General features: G+C 40.8%; 1 long non-coding RNA gene across 1 annotated transcript; it reads left to right on the forward strand.

The window, feature by feature from the left end:
* The first annotated feature begins 275 nt into the window (after window positions 1–275).
* On the forward strand, window positions 276–21,661 carry LOC129059211 (uncharacterized). Its single transcript, XR_008524935.1, has 5 exons — window positions 276–325; window positions 5,533–5,622; window positions 11,830–11,909; window positions 12,895–13,029; window positions 21,519–21,661. It is a non-coding gene; the product is annotated as an uncharacterized LOC129059211 (long non-coding RNA).
* The last annotated feature ends 23 nt before the right edge of the window (window positions 21,662–21,684 follow it).

Genomic DNA, 21,684 nt, shown 5'->3' on the forward strand with positions numbered 1-21,684 from the left:
TTAACTTGTGAGAAAAATTCTTATCAGTGGATTTCTTTTAATTTTCAAAATATATAAATTGATGTGCAGATAAACACAAAATAACAATTTATGCTTGTTATAAACCCATCTCTGCTCAGAGTCCTGGAAAGGACGTCACAGTGGAAGACCAAGTGGGCTGCGGGCGGGGGACACAGTTCCTCAGCCTGGACGTCACAGTAGAAGGCCAAGTGGGCTGCGGGTGACGGACACAGTTCCTCAGCCTGGATGTCACAGTGGAAGGCCAAGTGGGCTGCAGGCAGCGGACAGAGTTCCTCAGCCTGGTCAGTTGCTCCTGGGGTGGTGGGTGAGTCAGAACGTGCGTCTTTATTTGTCAAGTGGGGGTTATGACAGGCATTGTCTAAGGTGCCTCACAGAGTTAATATTCTTGGCTTTGAACTTGCTGCCAAATAGCTCACAGGACAGTTTTTATGTTCAGCCAATGAGTAGAAATGTAGCCCAAAGACCTACAATATGTGGCAGGTAACCAGGGCAGGGAACCAGGGCAGGGATCCAGGGCAGGGAACCAGGGCAGGGAACCAGGGCAGGGATCCAGGGCAGGGGACCAGGGCAGGGAACCAGGGCAGGGGACCTGCTCTCCCTTGCTGATGGTCTTCACCGTCCTCCTCTCCTTCCTCCCACGTGTCGGGATCAGTAAGGAAGTAGAGGCACATTTCAGAAAATGTATTCAGGATCTCCTTCTCCTCTCCTTCAAAAAACAGAAAGCTTGATGTTGTCTTTTATCACATCTGGTATTTGAAAATTTATGTTCTGATGTCGAGGCACTGTGCACAGAAGCAGAACCCGCTGCATCCAATGGTACACTGCTATGCTGACCTCGAAGTCACTCACCTCGGACACAGGGCGTTAACTTGACATGGTGATTTATTCGCCAATGAGCACATCTCCCATATCACAGATCAGCGAGTGGAGTGTGCTGCAAATGCTGCGGTGGCCTCGAACCCCTGAGATATCCTAGAGAGATGATGGATGGGCTGGCCTGGCCTGGCCTGTCATGGCTGTGGTGAAGGCAAGGGAGGCGGGGGTCTGCACCTGCCCCTGGTACAACCTGCTGCCCCACAAGCACCCAAAGCCTGCTGCTGGCATCGTCTTGCTTTGCTCTGAATCTTAGTTGTTAAGCTTCCCCCCAGAGCACCAGGAGAGTTGCAGCCCGCGGGAAAAGGACAAGATGTGAATTCTGTTTCAGGAATTTGTCCTTAAAAACAATTACACTTATTTGTGTAGCCCAAGAGAGGAGCGTATTGAACATAAGTCAGGTGCCAGGGCTGATGTGGCCTCAGATAGTAATTCTTACCTCACTGCTGTTTCAGGCAGCCAGTTCTTACATTTGCATCCATTAGTGGGAAGAGTGTCTCATCTTTTATATAAAAGGTTGGGTGACAGCACACAGTCAACCAAGCATTGCCTCAAGAGCTGCGAGATGGTGCTCTAGGGGAACTGAGCCTCGGTGACCTGCCTGGGAGCCTTGTGTAGTCCTGAAAAATCACCAGCTCTGCAAATCTCAACCCAAACAGGAAACTCTCTGCCCCAAAGTAGCACAGACATAACTCTTGATACATACTTGCAATTTATCTCCACATTATTATTATTATTTTTTTGTAATAAAGCCTTGTTTTGACTTACAACTCCCAGAGACATCCTTTCAAGTTAATATAATTCTAGCTTTATTGCAGTTCAGATTAACATACTTTTTTAAAGCTAAAATAATGTAAGTTGTATCAAGTACTAACACCACTCTTAGGGCTGACATGAATAATAATCAGATTTTCATTTTGTCCTGCAACTTCATACATCCCTAGTCCATGCAAACACTTTAAAACAACCATTTTCTAGACATAAATGTGCCACTATATGATGATGAGATTCTGCATGATTTCTAGCTTATTCCTTATGCTTTTCTGTATTTTCCCAGTTTTCTAAAATATTAACAAAATTTGTTGTTAAAATTGTAACAACCTTTTGAAAGAACATGCATTTAAAAACAAAATTATAAATGGGACATTTATAATTATGTGGAACATTGTGATAAAGATGGTAGGCCCAGCTGGCCCTGTGTTTCTATGTTGTACATTCGAAGCACTCACAAAGTGCCCAGCGCATTGCAAGGGCTCTGAGACCCCTCAGACAGCAGCCAAGTAAGAAAGCTTAATTCACTAATTACAGTAGGAAAACCTGAATTACAGAACAAGTGATGATCTGCCTGAGATGCTCATGTAATAACCTAGAACATTCCTGGGGAAAGCTGAGCCTGACTCCCACCGTTCTGCTCTCTCCACACGTTGCTCCAAGACCTTCTACAGACCCTTCGAGAGCGTGGAAGTGTGGAGGTGTGAAGCCACACTGAAGACGCCTTAACGTCCCAACAGTTTTGCTTGTTTTTGCTTCTAAATAAATTAAAGACTGACTTCAACATAATCATGCAACCAATTGAAAGACTTTTAAAAAGTTTTTTACAAAAAGAATTGTTACTTTTGTTCCTCAAGACAGCAAACATGAGCCTAACTAACATTTTCATTGAATTGGTGATAGGCTTGACTTGTTTCCAAATTGACCTTATCTGTCCTTTGGAATCACATAGACACAACCTTAATCTAAAAGTCATTAGCAACTAAATTTAAGATTATTGACTTAGTTGCATAGAAAACCAAAAACTTGGCATCCTGATGGAAAAGCTGCATTCAATTTTATAAGAAGAGCTAACATTTAAGGAGCACTTAATATATGCCAGGTGATATTCTAAGCACCATACCCATATTAACTTAATTCCTGTAACAACCCTAGGAAGAAGGCTATATTATTATTCTAATCTTAAAGAGGAATAAACTGAGATACCGAGCCATTGAATAACAGTAAAGAAGCAAAGGATTGATCAGAGGTAATCTCACCTGGATCCTCTTACCCACTGAGCTAGGACTGCATTCTCACCCCACAAATGGTGATGTGGTCAGGGCTACATAGTAGAGTGATCTAGACCACAGGCCTGGTGTCACACACACTCAGGTTTATGGTCAGGGATACATAGTGGAGTGATCTAGACCACGGGCCTGGTGTCACACATACTCAGGTTTTCATGTTCAGTCGGCCACTTACTAGCTGAGTATACTTAGGCAAAGTACTTTATTAAGTATATCTCTTTGCCTCAGTTTTCTTAATCTAGTCCCTAACTTGCATGATTGTCATAAGGCTGAAATTAGACAATGTTTCCAAGTTGGTTAGCTAGTGCCATAACATACTAAGGCTCCTTTAAATGGTACTTACTAGGATTATATCAACTTTCTAACATCAATTTTATCCTCCACGATAGTAGAATGCATTTAGAACGTTTGCAGTCAAATGAGAAATTTATAAGGAGGAAGGCAGATTGCCTTATTTCAGAACCGAACAAGACTCAGAAGCCAAGGTTTAGCTGTGTTTAGAAAGTTTTGCAGATCTCAAGTGAGTCGCACTTTCATCTAGTGATTCTTTCATTCAAAATCATGGGAAATATCCATTTGGAGCCTTTAAAACTCTTTCATGCCATGAAAATGCAGACACACAAACAACGCACTATGTGTAATCCTGGCCTCAAGAGATCTGTGAACAAAATAAAGCAACAAAGAGCTGGCACAGAGCACTGTTCTGGCTCCATTCATTTCCACACTGCTCTTGGAGCTGGGAGTGGAAAGGAGCAGGTAATTTCTTCCATGGGAGCAGCCAATGCATATTATTCTGGTGAAAGTACTTAAATACACAGAATAGAGACAGAACATGAAGAAGAACAAACTGCTTTAAGGAAAAAAATTCACTCCTAAGGGAAAAGAATCATCTAGTTTTGTTTTATACCCGTAGAACAGAGATTAATGCTGAGACCTAGGTGTCTAGCACAGAGCCCAGTATGTAACCGGTAAGAAAGTCAATTAACATTTCCTAGATGATTGATAGAAAAACATTTAAAAACTTTCTACCTAACAACCAAAACCATCTTCCAGGAAAGACACCTATTTGCCTTGTTTCACTCTTAAACATATGTACCATCCAACTGTAGTCACAAAGAGGAAGTCTGTTTATAGAAAACTATTGCCAATATTTTTAAACCATTTACTACATTAATATATTTTAAAAGCTTAAAATTTCACAAGGAAAAATAATTTTGCCTTCTGAAATTACTATATTTTGCAAAATTTTGCCGAAAAATTCTTAAGGCAGTTGAGTCTGCAGGGTTGAAAGGCCAACGGAGATGATGGTTACAAAGTATACCAGATGGCTTTTGTCCCATAACACACCATCCTAAACTTGGTGGTTGCGAGGGGTGATTTGGTGCCAACTTGGCTAGGCCATGAATCCAAATATTAGTTCAAACACTCAGTATAAATATTGCTGTGAAGGTATTTGTTAGATGAGATTAACATTGAAATCAGTGGATATTTAGTGAAGAGGGTTACCCTCCATAATGTGAGTGGACTTCACTTAAATGGCTGAAGGCTTTAAGAGAGAGAAAGACTGAGGTCCCTGAGGGAAAGGGAATCCTGCCTCCAGATGGTCTCTGGGCTCCAGATTCAGCATCATCTCTTCTGTTTTCTTCATCTCTTTTCTGTCTCTCCAGCCTGCCAGCCTGCCAGTCCCCACAATCGTGTGGGCCAATTCATAATAAGACATCTCTCCCTCTCACATATCGTATCTTACTTCTTTCTCCGGAGAACCCCGACGACCATAATGGCTTATACAACAACCTTTATTTCACTTACAATTTCTGGGCTCACAATTGAGCTGTCTTCATTGGGGCAGGCCTGATCTTCTGGGCCGCACTCAGCTGATCTGGACTGGGCTCATTTGTGCAATTCGAGCTGTCTTCATTGGGATAGGCCTGATCTTCTGGGCCAGACTCAGCTGATCAGGACTGGGCTCATTCACGCATCTGTAACCGTCATTTGTTAGTTAAACATTTAAATGATTTGCAAAAATGTGAAATAATTTCCCTTTTCTCACCAATTTTTGGTGGAGTTGGAAAATATAATTATTTTTCATAAAATGTTATTTATATTAAAATGTGTTGGTCTTAATATTATTTTTAAATGAGTTGATAAATATTTTTTACATTTTCCATTTTGGTATTTAATAAAGTGAATATAGATAGATATGACCCATGAGAATAAAAGCTCTTAGGGTCCTCAATAATTTGAACTGTGTAAAGGGGTCCTAAGAATGAAAATTTGTGAATCACTGCTCAATACATGTCATCTGGAAGCAGCTAGTGTAGGGTCCAGCCTAAATCTCCACGGCATGAGGAAAGCCATGGCCATCCGGACCTCCTTTAGCAGTGATCAATGTCATCCATTATGTAAAACGTATTGAGGGTTTGCTATGTGCCAGAAAGGTGAGGTTTGCTGTGTAGGCAGGAGCCAGGTCATAGGAAGATTTGCAAACTTCACTAGGGTTTCAGCTTCACTTAGAAAGAAAAAAAAGTGACTGAAGTATTTTAACGAAGAGAATGATGTGTCTGGATTTATATTTCAGGAAGGTGATTATGAGGCTGTGTCTTTGATGGAAAGAAGCCAATAAGGCTGCAGCCAAGAAGATCAGTTGGAGCTTTTAGCTGAAATCCAGGTGAGAAGAGATTAAGGCCTCCTAAATTAAGGCAGGAACAGAAGGAAAAGAAAGAAGAGCTTCCAGGAGCAATAAATGAGATAGATCTACAACACTGGGTGACTAAATGGGCACACAAAATGAATGGCATTTCCTTTCTCCAAAGGCTTTTTTCCTCAAATTATTGACATTATCCGAAAGACATAAACAGGTATTTTTCAAAGGAAGATATACAAATAATCAATGAACATACTAAAATGTGTTCAGAAATCACTAGCATAAAAAAAGCAAGTCTAAGCAATAAAATAAATTGTCTTTAACCAAATGGCAGTTTTTTTTCTTTAGCAACACCTGTTTTCAAGGATAGGAAAACAGATATGCAAACATGTTTGACAGAAAACTGAATCCATACAACCATTCTGAAAAGCACTTTAGAAGAATGTTTCAGGATCCTTCTAGGAATTTATCTTAAAACAACACAGTTCATGTCATTTGCCACGTTCTAATATACTATCTAACAGGCTTCTCTATGTTTACTGTAAGTCTCATCTACTGGAATATAAATATTGCAAGAACAAAGATGGAATCCCAAGCGCATAGAAGAGTGCACAACACACTGTAAGTGCTTCCTAACCCCACTGTAAGAGCTTCCTAACCCCACTGTAAGTGCTTCCTAAACCCCACTGTAAGTGCTTCCTAACAGCTTCCTAAATAAATAAAAGATGTAAGTGCTTCCTAACCCCTTCCTAAATAAATAAAAGATGTCCACCAGGATTTACTTACCAAAGTGGTCACTATAGCATTGCTTACAATGGCTAAACTGGATAAATCTAAATGTTCATCAACGGGAAACTGGTTAACAAAATAATGACGCCACTGCCATACGAGGCAAAATCACATAACCATTAGAGAGCAAGTCATTAAGGATGTTTAAGGCTATGAGAAAACATTCCCAATTTATTAATAGGGTAGAGAAGAATTAAAAAGTGTATATACAGTAACATAGTAACTATATTAAGAAATAGTAATAACACTAAAATGTTAACCGTGATTACCCTCTGGCTAGTGTGTTTATAGTCATTTTTATTTTCTTTTCTATGCTTTCCATATTTTCTACAACCAGGTAAATAAAATTTTGAACCATCCCCATATGCCACAAACCTGAGTATATTTTATCACACAGCATGGTGTAATAATAAAGTTTACAATAATAACATAGTTATTTTAAAAATATTACATTGTATTCAATATCCTCAATTTATAAAGAAGGAAAATCTGTGTGGTGGAAACATGGGTTTGATTAGTCTCTATTTTTCCGTGTTCTTCTTATTTCTAAATTCAGGAAATGGGCAATGAACTTTTTAATGCTTTCCATCCTGGCAAGTTAAAATTTTAAAATGTTGAAGTTCTCTAGAGGTAACCTTCAATTACTTGTAAAAGTCATGTTTAGGAAATACCTAGGTCTCCAATACTGCTGGTTAAATGAAACATTATTGCACGTATTACAGAGGAAAAGGTATTTGTTTGACCTTTGGCAGTTTCAAGACTGCAATTTAATATTGTATTTCACATGCCATTCCAGCTGATCATATATTTTTAAAAATCGCAGAATTTTGAAAAATCTATCCTGCATTAGTATCCATTTATTGCATCAATTAGCATCAATGCATTATACGCAATACCTGAAAGTTTTATAAATATTTTAATAGTCTTACAACAGGGTTCCAAAATACAGTATGAGAGAAAGAGGCTGGGAGTTTGCATGGCTGGTTCAGGCTTGCATAAGGGAGCATGCCCACACTGACACATCCAGTGAAAGAAACCACAGTGCCAAAACCACAAGGCAGTCTCAGAACGGTCTGACTGCATGCTGAACTATGTGTTTCCTCATCAATACACTCTGCTGATTAAGCTTTTTGTTAACTTCATGAGAAGTGACAACATTTAATCCTACCACTTAGAGGAAGAGAAGCCATTTCTACCCGTTGATCTTTTAGTTGTCATGAAGGAAATTGAACTTCAGGGCTTCCGTCTTGCCTTCATCATGGCTCTCACCACACAGATGCACCTGTGTGAGATGTCTTGAGCCGCAGAGACCAAGACATGCTCAGAATTCAGCCAGAAGCTGACATTATAAACGGCAGTAAACGCAGTCGCTTGATACAGTTGTTAAATTCAGATTTTGACCATCTGGTTCTTTTATTTTACCAGTCTGCGTGTGCTTAAGATATTATTCTACTATTAAATTGAAGGAATACCAGGCTCGCAATAAATAATCCAAATAAATTTGGCCATAATGTGTATATTTGGCTCTGTCTGCTGAGCACAGTTCTTTGGCCCCGCTGATGCACCATCCAGGCATGTTTTTTGAATGTATTTTCTCCCCGTTTTCCCAGGCATCATGTTGTTCGCTAGCTCAAGGTGCATACCTTATTCTTTTGGTAAGATAATTACAAAGAACCAGTCCTAACTCCTATTTCTGCATGTATGATGACCTACATAGGCAGATTGAAAGTAAGGGTAGACATGGAATACCATGTTTTTAAATCTTTCAAAAATGCATTGATGATCTGGCAAGAAAGTAAGAAATATTAAGAATTATGAATCTAAATCAAGCCAGAAACCTGAAAAGGTAAGCAGAGCGCTAAAACTATTTGTCATCATTGGGCATGTGGGAACTTGAGGAGTTTCAGCAACAACTTTTGTGGTCTGATGGGTGGGTGGGGACAAACAAAGACAAAAGCTCAGGCCAGCCCATTAGCCCACCCAGCTCTTCAAAAAGTGGGAAGCCTGAGGTCAGAGCAAAGAATAATCATTGTTTTCTTTCTTTTTTAAAAAAAGTTTAGAGTCAGGGTCACCCTGTTGCCCAGGCCGGAGTGCAGTGGTGCGATCACATCTTACTGCAGCCTCAAACTCCTGGGATCAAGTGATCCTCCTGCCTCAGCCTCCTGAGTATCTGGGACTATGAGCACACACCACGACTGCCTATTTTTATGTATTTAGATAAGGGGTCTCAAACTCCTGGCCTCAAGCAATTCTTCGATCTTAGCCCCTTGAATAGCTGGCATTACAGGCATGAGCCACCAGGCCCAGCCATCCAAAAAAAAAGGTACCCACATTTGCTATTTAGAACATTCCAAAGGCCAAATGGAAGGAGACATCTCAACTCTGCTCCCAGGAAGCTAGGGCAGAGGCTTGGCCAATCAGAGCTCTGGCCAGCTCTAGAACCTTGGCCAATCAGTGCTCTGGCCAGCTCTAGGATCTTGGCCAATCAGAGCTCTGGCCAGCTCTAGGATCTTGGCCAATCAGTGCTCTGGCCAGCTCTAGGATCTTGGCCAATCAGAGCTCTGGCCAGCTCTAGGATCTTGGCCAATCAGAGCTCTCACCTGCTCTAGGCTCTTCGCCAATCAGAGCTCTAGCCAGTTCTAGGATCTTGAGAAACCGATGCCAAGCTCTGAGGAAAGTAGCGACTGTGTAAAGTCCATGCAGCAGTGGAGTTAAAGCACAGCAGGATCAGGGCAGTGATTGTCCACTAGCAGTGGTGCTAACCATGCATTCTCAGCTGCCTAATTTCACTTAGTTTCCACACATTTTTTGAGTATGGATCTCCAGACGTGTGATTGATTCTTCCAAATATACTTCTAATAAATATTGCTTCTTCTGAATTTCTTACTTAAATTAGCCAGACTTTATTTCTGTTGTTTGCAACTGAGCACCTCGCTGATGCAGTCTTCCCCCAAACTCTGAAATCTTCCATAACCAAGTCAAAGAATTCCATCGGAGGAGACGTCACCCAGGGAAGCCTAAATCTAAATAAAAGATAATAATCTGGAAGAAAGCTTTCTCACAATTACAGTTGTTATGCACCAGGGACCTATCCAGGGTCCTGACTTTCCTTATAACTCATGGTCTGGAAAGCCTTGTGCTCCTCCACCTCCTGTCACGTATCTTCTTAAACCCTCACCCACACGACTGTGGCTCATGACCACTGCAATAACCCGTCTTAAACCTTCAAGGTCCACTCATACCCTGAGTAATTCACGCCAGGAAGAATTATCATGCTCATTTTCCAAATCATAAAGCCAAAATCACTTTAGTGGGTTGACAGTTGACAATGAAGAATGCATCCTAGGAGTTCACAATTAACTTTGTGAAACTGGTAATTTGTTTCACTTTTTTGTCATAGTAGTATCCTCATTCTTTTTTAAAATAAATATATATTAAGCACGTACAGTGATCCAAGCACATTGCTAGGTGCTCTAATTGGCCTGAAGAAGTGGTCCTTGCATCAGGCGGTCCTGTAGTAGAACAAAGGTCTTAATTTGAGATCTAATTTATCCAGTTAATATGTGTGAATTCAGACAACCCTCTTAATGCTTTAAGGCTCAGCTTCCTCATCTATAAATTGGGGTCATACTCATCTTCCCTGTCTGCCTAAGGGTTGTTGTAAAGATCAAATAATGATTGTTGCCAGTAAAATCATAAAATGTTCTTCCAGGCACTTGGAAGGATGAAACTTAAGGTTACTCTTGAATAATTAGATTGTGAAATCAAGACATAAAGACTCAGAACCAAGCTAGGTAATGTCTCCTTAAGAAAACAGAATGAATTGCACCCAGATCAGCAAAAATGAACAATAATCTCATTAATCACATTAAAAGACCTAATAATTGGATGTGCCAATAGTAAAATGGATTGTCAAAAAGTAAAAATAAAAAAGTCAGAAATGCAAACATTGGAAGAATTCTAGAGAGCTTTAGCTGAATGGCTTCAGTAGAGTGGTGATCTTAGTAAGGCCATCTGCATTGCAGAGATGAAAACTTAGTAATGTTTTTAGCCTTATCTTTGAAAAGCAATCACCTAGAAATTTTTAGACTTTTAAAAAGTTCTGTCTACAGTGTGATGTTCAAATGGAAATTTTGCCAATGTGAGCATTGTGGGTTCACACTGGAAAATCTGTAATTTAAAATTAGTCTTGTAAGCTCAGCTTCTTTGAGCCCAATACTAAGAATGATTTTTTAACAAAATCAGATTTCTGAGCCTATGAGATTGAGAGGAAGACTTAGGAGAGGAAGACTTAGGAAAGGAAGCCAACACTCTAAGTCTGACATTTCAGGGTCAACTAATTCCTTATGTGACAACTCTTTTCTTTTGCACACTGCACCTAAACTTGACTTTTTTTTCTTTTGAGACAGGGTCTCACTCTGTTATCCAGGCTGGAGAGCAGTGGGGTGGGGCGATCACAGCTCACTGCAGCCTTGATCTCCCAGGCTCAAGTGATCATCCCATCTCAGCCTCCTGAGTGGCTGAGACAATAGCTGAGCTTGACTTTTAAGAGTAGTTAATATTTGGATAAAAGGAGAACATGATAAGTGCAAAGTTATGTCATTGGTAAGCAAATGGAGATAAGAATCAGCTCAATGCATACAAGATTCAAAGAATAGACAAGTCTGGCTTTTGTAAAGGAGTCAAAAGATGGAACTAGAAAGTCAGGGTGAGACCAAGCTCTGGAGGACCTTAAATAGCAAGAGAAGGTGCTTGAAGTTAATTCAGTAGGTAATAAAATTGACTGAAAGTTTTAAGCAAAGAATGTCATAATGTAATGGGTCTGGAGAGATTACTAATCTGGCACTGATGTGCAGGAGATGAGAATAACTCAAGGACAAAAGGCCAGTGAAGACATTACCGGAAAAAATCCAGCTGCAAACTTACTTAGGATTTGACTGGGCGTGTTTGTTATTTCTGACCAGTGCCCCATTTTTCCTATGGGAAGAATGCATTCCTTTATGTGGACACTGCTTCTTCTCACTCTCCAACTGCATCTCCAACCCCATCCCTAGCTTCTGCTCATTGGTCAAAGATTAGACTTATGATCTCCACCAATGCCATCAAAGTCCTCCAGTGAGATTTTTCCATTGATTCCTGTCTAAAACTGAAGCCAGTCACTTTCTAGTCATACTTGAATGGTGCAGCTTAATTGCATGGAAAACTTATTCCAATACTATTGCAAGATGCTAGTCACCTACTTTAGGAGCTGTTGTTGCTCCACTAGCTGCTTCGTTCTGCACATCATCCTATGATTTCCTTCTCTGCTCCTCATCCCAATCCAAGGACTCCCAATTATTTCCAATTCTCAACTAGCAGGTCACAACTTGCAACTGTTTATCCATGCTCATTTGAGACATTTTAGTTCAAAACATTGCTTTTCAATTTTTTTTTGTTTTTCAGATGGAGTCTTGTTCTGTTGCCCAGCTTGGAGATCAGTGGCCTGATCTCGGCACACTGCAACCTCGGCCTCCCGGGTTCAGGTGATTCTCCTGCCTCAGCCTCCCAAGCAGCTGGGACTACAGCCGCCCACCACCACACCCAGCTAATTTTTGTATTTTTAGCAGAGATGGGGTTTCACCATGTTGGCCAGGCTGCTCTTGAACTCCTGAGCTCATGATCCGCCTGCCTCAGCCTCCCAAAGTGCTGGAATTACAAGCATAAGCCACCATGCCTGGCCTGTTTTTCAATTTTAATTAAGTCTGATACAAATTAATATTCTATTCTAAAATCTCATCAGTGGCAAAATAGTCTAATTACTATACCAAAGGAAAGTGATGAATTAGAATAAGCTTGTTATTAATGCCCTCAAATTCCTTCCTTTTAATTTTCATAGTTCTTACTTATTCCCTGCTGCACCTGCAGTCACAGCCTTCTTCCTTAATGTTTGCTTTATGTAATAATAGAAAGCTGTTTTCAGCTACTGGGGAGGCGGAGGTCAGGAGATGGCTTGAGCCTAGGAGTTTGAGACTGCAGTGAGCTACAATCACACCACTGACTTCCTGCCTGGGCGACAGAGCAAGACCCTGTCTCTAAAAAGAATTATATATAAATAAATAAATGTGAGAAAGCTGTTTTAGCAAAACTTCTCTCTCCAACTACATTTGGAGAAGTACATGCATAGAGGTATTCCCAGGACTTCAATATTCTCAATGCCAGCATTCTTCACAGGCAATTCTTAAATGCCTGACAAATTACAATGAGGAAGGAATTTATTCACCACCTAGATCAGTGGCCCCCAAATACTTGACTCTCAGGACCACATTAGGCTCAAAAAGTATCCTGGACTTCAAAAAGTTTTGTTGATTTGATTTATATTTATACTTATTAATATTTATCATAGAAAAAATACAAACTAACAATCTAAAAATATTTAGTGATTTATTTTAAAATAGTAATAATAAACCTATTACATGTTAATTAAATAACATTTTTATTTAAAATCTATTCTCTTTTTTTTTTTTTCAGACGGAGTTTTGCTCTTGTTGCCCAGGCTGGAGTGCAAGGGCCCGATCTCAGCTCACCGCAACCTCCGTCTCCCGGGTTCAAGCGATTCTCCTGCCTCAGCCTCCTGAGTAGCTGGGATTACAGGCATGCGCCCAGGTAATTTTTGTGTTTTTAGTAGTAGCTAGTCTCCAAATGTGATCTGGAGAATAAGACCACATTTGGAGACTAGTTAACCTACAATATGTGTAGACAACACAATCCCAAATTCTTAAGTAGATACAATTTTCTCACTTATTTGTATTCTTTTGTTTTGCTCTTAAAATGCCTAGTGCCCAGGGTCTTCATTCTCCCTTCCGGTTGTGCAAAACCCTTTCCCCACCGTGACACCAGTGCGGGGCTGACCTGTCCGTAGTGCCTCCCTTTCCCTGCAGTGACACCAGAGTGGGGCCGACCTGTCCGTAGTGTCACTTGTTCTCAGTGTGGTAATTTCTGTAAGTCAAAATATATCCATTTTCTGATGGTCCCCTGAGGATTCAAATAAGTAACATGCTAGTTTAATGAACTTGGCTGTTAATTGGTGATAATCATTTAATGGCTCATCCATTCTTCATACAATATTGTATTTAAACAAATCTTCAGTGTCTCCACCCAGATAAATTACTTATATGTAAATGTACCCAGTGAGAGGACTTTCGTGTCACGTTCCCCAGATGACATCTCTTCTCTCTGCGCCGAGTCCTGACCCTATGCACAAGTGTGCAATGAATATCGTCATGTATAATGCATATATAAGACATTTGAATAAATGCTTAGATTATTTTGGATTCCTTAGTAAATGCCAGTTTTGATCATGAAAAGTAGGCAGAACCTAGACAAAAAAAAAAAAATACTGGCAGAAAAACCAAACAGCAACAATACTACAAACTCAGACACACTGACATCTGAGTAACAATGATAGCCTCAGTTCCTTAAAACCTCAATATAGGCTTAACTTTTTTTTTTTTTTTTGAGACAGTTTTGCTTTGTTGTCCACGCTGGGGTGCAGTGGCACAACCTTGGCTCACTGCAACCTCTGCCTTCTGGGTTCAAGCAATTCTTGTGCCTCAGCCTCCTGAGTAGGTGGATTACAGGCACTTGCCACCATGCCCAGCTGATTTTTTGTGTTTTAGTGGAGACGGGGTTTCACCATCTTGCCCAGGCTGGTCTCTAACTCCTGAGCTCAGGCAATCCACCTATCTCAGCCTCCCAGAGTGTTAGGATTACAGGCATGAGCCACCGTGCCTGGCCAACTTTTTTTAATAATCGAAAATTAATAGCATTTTTTGGCTGGGCACAGTGGCTCACACCTGTAATCCCAGCACTTTGGGAGGCCGAGGCAGGCAGATCATTTGAGCTCAGGAGTTCAAGACCAGCCTGGACAACATAGCCCCCATCTCAAAAAATAAAATTAATGGCATTTAAAAATTATTTACAATAGAAGAGCTTTTAAAACTATAAGCAGATTCTGGGCATTGGTTGTGAGCATCTTGTCCATCCAAAAAGAGCAGGAAATGGATCTGGGTTGACTTCACTGAGTCGCTTGAAACTCACAGAAGGATGACATGGAGCTACTGAGTAATGGTGTTAATGAGCATCACTTTCCACAGTGCCTCTAGACAATGAGGCCAGATGCTCATGGTGCAGGATGGGTAATTAATGCCTTGAGTTGTCCTGTGTTTCCTGAGGAAACAATGTTTAAGAACTGCCACAAACTGCACCTCACAGATTGGAGTAGCTAAGGAAGAAAACCTCAGAAGATTTTACATCACTTTTTTTTTTGGAAAAGACACAGACCAGTCTATTTAGAAAAATATTTTTATTATATGGGAAGCAAAATAGTTTTTTTTCTAAAGCACCAAATGTGCAGCATCCACTCAAGGGGAACAAAAGGTCTCCCAAACTTTCCAGCCTCACACTGGGGCTCAGCTCCCTGGTAACTTGATCCATTTATAACTTCAGGCTCTTTCCACGAGTTGTCCTCTAATTCTATAAAATCCAGTCGTACAGCCAGAGGAAAACTCAGAACAGGCACACAAATTTTTGTACTTTGGTTACTGAAAGGGATTTTTTCTTGTTAATCTTGAAGGATTGGCAGAACAATTTTATCACATTTTCTGAAAAAAAAAAATCTATACAGATTTAAGGTCGCATTCTGGATTTAATTGAAGTAACCTTTTGTACAATCTAGCTTTAATGAAGTGCAATGAAGTTAAACTCCATGGGGGCCATTAATCTGAAACACTCCATTTAAGAACTACAAGGGGAGTTTTTAATAAACAGTGTGAACTAATGCCCATGTGGAAAGGTAATTGAGAGGGAGCTGGTGTCTGGGCCAGATTGTTATTAAACCCTTATCACAGGTAAAGCTGAAACCCCAATGGCAAGCTGCCCTGTGATTTATCGTGCCCTTCTCATCCTAACTTTAAAGGAAAGGCTATGTTTAATAATGAAAAAATCCTGTGACTAAGCTATAAAATAACTGAGCAATTACTTAGAATAATTTATACAGTGCAATACACTGACCTTGCTTTAAGCATAAAATCTACAAAATAACTTTGGCCATAAAACTGTGAACTACTAAAAGTACTAAAGGTTTTAACCATTTTTATTGGGTGGTGCCTGGGGGGACCATAAATACGTGTTACACTCTAATCACAGGGCTTAAGAAAATTCATAATTTTTTATCTTAAAATGGCTTTTTGAGAAAAGTTTTCTCAATTTGGCCAATTGCAAATCACGAAGTCTAATGCTGTTACTTTAAAAGGATTATATATAACGTCCACAATATTATTTCCCCATATGTGAGTTCTGCCTCACTCTCTCTTTTGACTCCCAGCCATGGCTCATGGAGGAAAAATGGCAATAACTTTTCTGTATTACCTATTTAAATATTTACTCTTTTGAAAAAAGAAGGCAGTGGGATCTGTTGCAATGGAAAGGATTGATACCATCTCCCAGCCCACTGAGACAAGGATGCGTTTATTTCTGGATAAGTAAATACATTCCTACCCTCAGCAATGCACAATGTTTCCACTTTCCACAGTGGCTTTCAACAGCAAAGTTCAGCCTTTACTCCAAACTGGCATCAGAGCAGGACATAACCAAGCATAACATATGACTCTCGTTGCCTTCAATTTTTCAATCACTGCAGCTGAGCAAACACGTTTTCCCTGAATGCTTTGAATCATGAAATTATTCCCACAAATTGTCTTCCAATTGACTTTAATTCTATGAAATCTAGTTGATTGCTGCAAGATTGGAATATCAGCACATTGACACCCTGTGGAAACAAATTTTCAAGGCAGCAACTTTTGACACAAAACTATTTATTCCTAAGGTTTATCTTGCTTCACCCCTGATAAAGTGAGCCAGTTTAGCTCCCAGAGGAAAACAAAGCCACAGGATGTTGTCCCTGGGTTGGCTAAACAAAGATACTTGAGGGAAACCTCACAGACAAAAATACTGCCTGAATATTCCATCTTTATTACTCTTAGAGCTACAGGCATCAGAAAGTTACTGCATGGAAGCAAAAAGGTTTTATGGTATAATGCAGTAATCCATGATTAAATCTCTTAAATATATCATCTGAAGGGTCATTAAAAGACTGGGGCACAGGATGGGACATAGGAGATGATCTGGGAGTTCCAGTCCCCGTGATGCCCTTCAGAAAATGAGCCCCAGGGACCTCAGGGAGGTGTGGCCTCCATTCAGGTTATCTGAGATAGGGACTGGCTGGAGTTGCATGTGGTCACAGAAATGGAGGATGGTGTACTGCAAAAGGGAAAAGAGAGCACCATTGTTCAGAACATGGCCCTGTTGCTGGGTCTCCAGAAGGCAGAATGAGCTTCAGAGGAACAACACAGCCATGAATAAAAGCCTGACTTTTCACCAGCCCACAGACCAGCAAATCTCCAGCTGGAGCCCAATTCATCCAGAAGAAAGCAGCCTTTCTGGTGAGGGACCATGTAGCTGTCTTCTTCTAGGAATGGGGAATTGCCTTAGGAAAGAGACTAAAATTTCAACATTTAGCTTTACACACCCTCACAAAACTCCGCTAACACACCATGAAAGTAATTTTTTTAGGTCCTAGACCTGTAAGGATATGGAGAAAGATCAAAGAAGCCATAACTAGAAGGCAGAAAGGCAGGTGGTAACTGACTTGGTGGACCAAAGAAAGATGACTCCTCATTCAACCAGCAGTAAGGAAGCCAGTGGCCAGTTGGATTTGAGCCATGAGATTCCCAGAGGTTCAGCAGGGAACCCTGAGGCACTGGAAGTAGAATGAAGGTGAAGGACGGCTTGGTAGCCACTTTAAAAACAGATAGACTTCAAGATCCACACTCTAGCAAGAAAATGGAAGGCTAGTCATTTGAGAAGATAAATGTAAATTTTCAAGATGTCATCAGAGATGGTTATGTTGAAAAGGGAAGATGAAGTGAAACTTTGGATCCTGGATGCTGAGGCCCTCCTTCGACCCCAGCAATCTTCTTCCCTTTAGTTCCCAGATCATTGCTAGATGTTCACCCTCTGCAGAAGATTGTAAGGTTTTCTCTGAGGACTCTGTTCCGCCCAAGAGAAGAGACAAAAGTCACTAACATCAAGGATTCCCCAGTACAACCAGTATAACCGGTATAACCATCAAGGATTCCCCAGTACAATGGCTCAACCAGATCATCCTACATCAGAGCCCATACAGCAACCCACAAATGTGCTCAGGGCTTCCAATCAGCTTCTTCATCTTCTACTTTTAAATATGACCAGAGATACAAGGAAATCTAACCATCTGAAAAAAACATCACTGACCTGAAGGAAAGATAAAATAAACACAAAAGCATGCTAAACACATTTTGGAGGATACTATAGAAAAACTATTTAGAGAGAATACAATGTTCCCCTCAAAAAGATTATTACTATGCTCAGAAAAGTAAGAGGAAATAGTGCAATCATGAAACAAGAACAAGATGTTATTAAAAATGAACATTGAGAGGACTAAAACAAGCTCTTGGAAATTTAAAATATGATAGTAAAACGTTGCCTCCCCACAAGAAACTATAGAAGTTTAGAAAAAAAAAAACTGAATAAACCCACAGGAAATAGGGCAAAGTTTCCAAATTATATAAAATAAAGAAGAAAAGGCCATCATTGCAGGATGATCATTGTCTGGTAGGAGTTCCAAAATGAGCAAAATGAGAAAATTCCCGCAAGACCAATGTGGGTGGATTGCTACCTTCAAATATATTTTTGTCTGCAGATCCCAGTAACTGCTTCCTTCCCATGACCCCAAACCTAGGTATGGAAAAGGACTTTTGCTCGTACTGGCCCCAAGTTTCTTCAGCTTTCCATATCTTTGTAAACCATCCCTTTATTAAATGCTTCTTGAAGTTTCTTACTAGAGCTTGCCCTCTGAATCCTGACGGATAGAGTCCCATGCATTCTGTACAAGCTCCTGGAGGAGGTGCATCCCCAAAACAAGGACGTATTCGAAATCAGAGGAAGGCTCAAGCAAGGAAACAGAGGAGCAAAGTGAGAAGGGAATCCCTACAGTGATGGTGGAGGGAAAGCCCAGGAACATACAGCTGAGCGTGGGTCCTGAAAGCAAGAACCCTGCTTTCAGGTTTACTCAAGAAGACAGAAGTCTCAGAACACCTAATGTCTGGGAAATTTGAGAAAGGAGATTTGGATAACTAGCAGGGAGTTTGGAGTTAAATTAGTAATCAAAACATACAGACATAAACAATGAAAAAAACAGCTATTAATCCAGAAAGGACAAAAAGTCATATAGGAAAGGAAAAGCATCATAATTTGCCACAGGCTCAGCACTGAGTGGCAGTTATAGAAGTCACAATAAATGAAAACAATGAATATTGATCTAACCAAAAGTGTAACCAATGGGGAGGATGCTTTTTGTGGAGGGAGGAGGAAAGAAAGGAAAGCCCTCACTTCCATAAATAATGCCTGAAATTGAAAATTTTAAAAGTAGCAATAAAAGCATGCTATTTTAAAATATAGAGGCAAACAGCAAAAAAAAAAAAAAAGGCAGTAAAGTTTAAAGCTATTATATTTCCTCTGGAAAAGACGTAATGGAGGAGGAGGATAGCAGATTATTATTCTGCACAACAGACCCTACGGAATTATTTAATTCTTCACACTATACATATGCAACTTTTTTTTTTTAAAAAAAAAGAAGAATTAAAACTAAATGGAGGTCAGAAGAAAAAGGGTAAGGAAGAGAAGGAAGGGAGAGAAGGAGGAAGAAGATAGGGAGGGAGACTTAGTTGAAAAAAAATTAAACTGGCTCAAATAAAAATGGTAGGGCACAGACAGCAGAATGTGGAGCCACCTAAGCTTCCAGAGCCCGCCTTGCTGCAGCTTCCAGAGCCCGCCTCACTGCTCCCTGGCCCTCTCTCTTGCTGGCTGGCCACATGCACCAAAACCTGCTGTTCAACTGAATATGCTCATAGCCGTGGTTTCCAGCAATCTCTCCTGCCCTCAGCTAAGCCTGGTCCTGGCAACTCCCCACCCCACCCCAGTGTGCCCAACTGCAATTCTTGGGCACTAAATCCTCCCTGTCACCTGAAAACACTCATCTGTTCTCCAACAAGGAGCACACAGCACCTGGAACTTTGTGGAGATTCTCCCTGAATTTCATACCACAGTTCTCCACCTTCAACCTTCCCTCCTCTAGGAACCGTGGTTGGTTTTTTAACACTTATGGGGGTTTCTGTTTTATGCAAGTTACTTTCGCTGAGCTTAGATTTTGCATATTCAGAAATAGACGTTTAAAAATGAAAATAAATAAAAATAACTTCTAAAAATATATGTGCTAATTGCTTAGCTTGTACAATTGAACTACTGAACTTACCACTGACATGCACCGTGGAGAAAGAATCATCCTCTCGGCATTGAGCATCAGCTTATCCAAGCCAGCAAGGAACCCACACAGCTGTGCCCACCTTGTTCTGTTATACAAGGTCCCCACAATGGGAGTTACCTTTCACATTTCATCCAGTATTTTCATCCTCAGCTGGATTTGCAATCATAGATATCAGTTAATTTGACCTTCTGGCAGAATCTCTTCTACCTCTCAAGATCTAAGTTGACATTGAATCAAATATCTTATTAAAATATGTGGACAAAACTATAAGCCCAACTGAAGTAGTTCCTCATTTGCCACACTGTAAGTTCACTCGTGCACCTAACATAGAGAGTCTACATTAGACAGGATGCCAGGTGTGGTATCTGCAGAACAACTGGACCTTAATCTCCCCATTGTTAGACTGACTGATTGCATCATATCCAGGTCCCATCACATAGTTACTGGGCTCACCAATACCACTATTGATAGTCAGATCTCCCTCCTGCAGTCAACCTGAGAAAAATATATTAAGTGAGATACAGGAAAATCCCTAGACACACCTTACAAGGACTAAGAGTCCTCATAGTGTGAGCTGATAAATGAGGAAGCCTAGGAAAGTTCTAGCAAGTGGGGAATCCAATGAGACTGTACAACTAAGAAGTGTGACCTACCAGCCTTGGAAAATCAGAAAAGATTGCCTCTTCCTTTAGCTTTCCATAGACTTAAAATAATCATCTGTGAAACTGTAATATCAAGGTTATGTTGTAAAAAGCAGAAATTACTGCCTACCCCGCAGAAAGGAGTGTGATACAGAAGATTGGGTGCTAATGACACTGAAAGGAGGAGTGAGCTCTGGGCTGAGTCTCCAGGAAGGACCCCCAGCAACCCTGCAGAGCCATCCAGAGGGATGGCCCAGTCAGGAAGGCAGGAATCCAGAGACAACTGCCTTCTATACCCACCCAAGCTGGTGGCCAGACACTGCACAGGGCTACAGAAAGACCCTCTGTCCCCACCGCTGAGCCAGCCAGCAGGGGGACACCTCCTTCTCTGTTCTGACTTGCAGTCCATACATAAGAGAATCTGATCGGTGAGGCCAATTTGCATCTAGAAGCTCAGGCAGAAGAGTATCTGGGAAACGTAGTTTTCGGCTCTGCAGCCACTACAGTCCAGGAAGATGCAACCAAAGGAGGAAACAGGTGCTCAGCCTTCATCTACCACAGATTAGGTAATTAATCTAATGCACCTGATTTACCACACAGGCCTCAAAGCACGGCTTTCCCAACAGCCTCTACCTGTAGTCATATTTCAGGAAGACTTCCTCACCTCTGTCAGCTAAGACATGGAACTACACTCACAGCTGTTGGTGCAATAAATACAATAGCTGAAACTACTGTGTGTTTGCTTTTACACTATTGTGTGCCCACTTTAAAGTTTAAGAAGCTGAGGAACAGAGAGGTAAAATAGCATGCCCAAGGTCACAGTTCGCAAGTGGTTGGAGAAATCTGGCTCCACCATTTCTGACCTTACTCTCTAAACTATATAAATGAAAACCATATAAAAATTTACAGTCCAGACTATCTAGCCTGAGAGCTGTAGGAGGCAGGCCTAGGGCTTTTACCAATGGCCCTGTGCCATCTAACTTCAATGATCTGATATCTCACTAAGCCCATATCTTAATCTCCTGCCTGGGGGGACCTAGATGGAAAGAGGAAAAGGGCTTGCTGCCACTGTCCTCTCTCCTTGTTCCCAGAAAGCATTAGACTGCAGAAGGTGGAACGCTAAAGAGAGAGGCAACTGCAGGATCAGCTCCCGAGGAGCCGCAGTTTCACAAGAGGTGTGGTCATCCCCACAGACAATGAATAATGCACCACAAATAAAGACTTGGACACTCCTACAAGATCTTGAGTTGTGCCTTT

This window comes from Pongo abelii, chromosome 3, assembly GCF_028885655.2.
Source record: "Pongo abelii isolate AG06213 chromosome 3, NHGRI_mPonAbe1-v2.0_pri, whole genome shotgun sequence".
NCBI lineage: Eukaryota > Metazoa > Chordata > Mammalia > Primates > Hominidae > Pongo > Pongo abelii.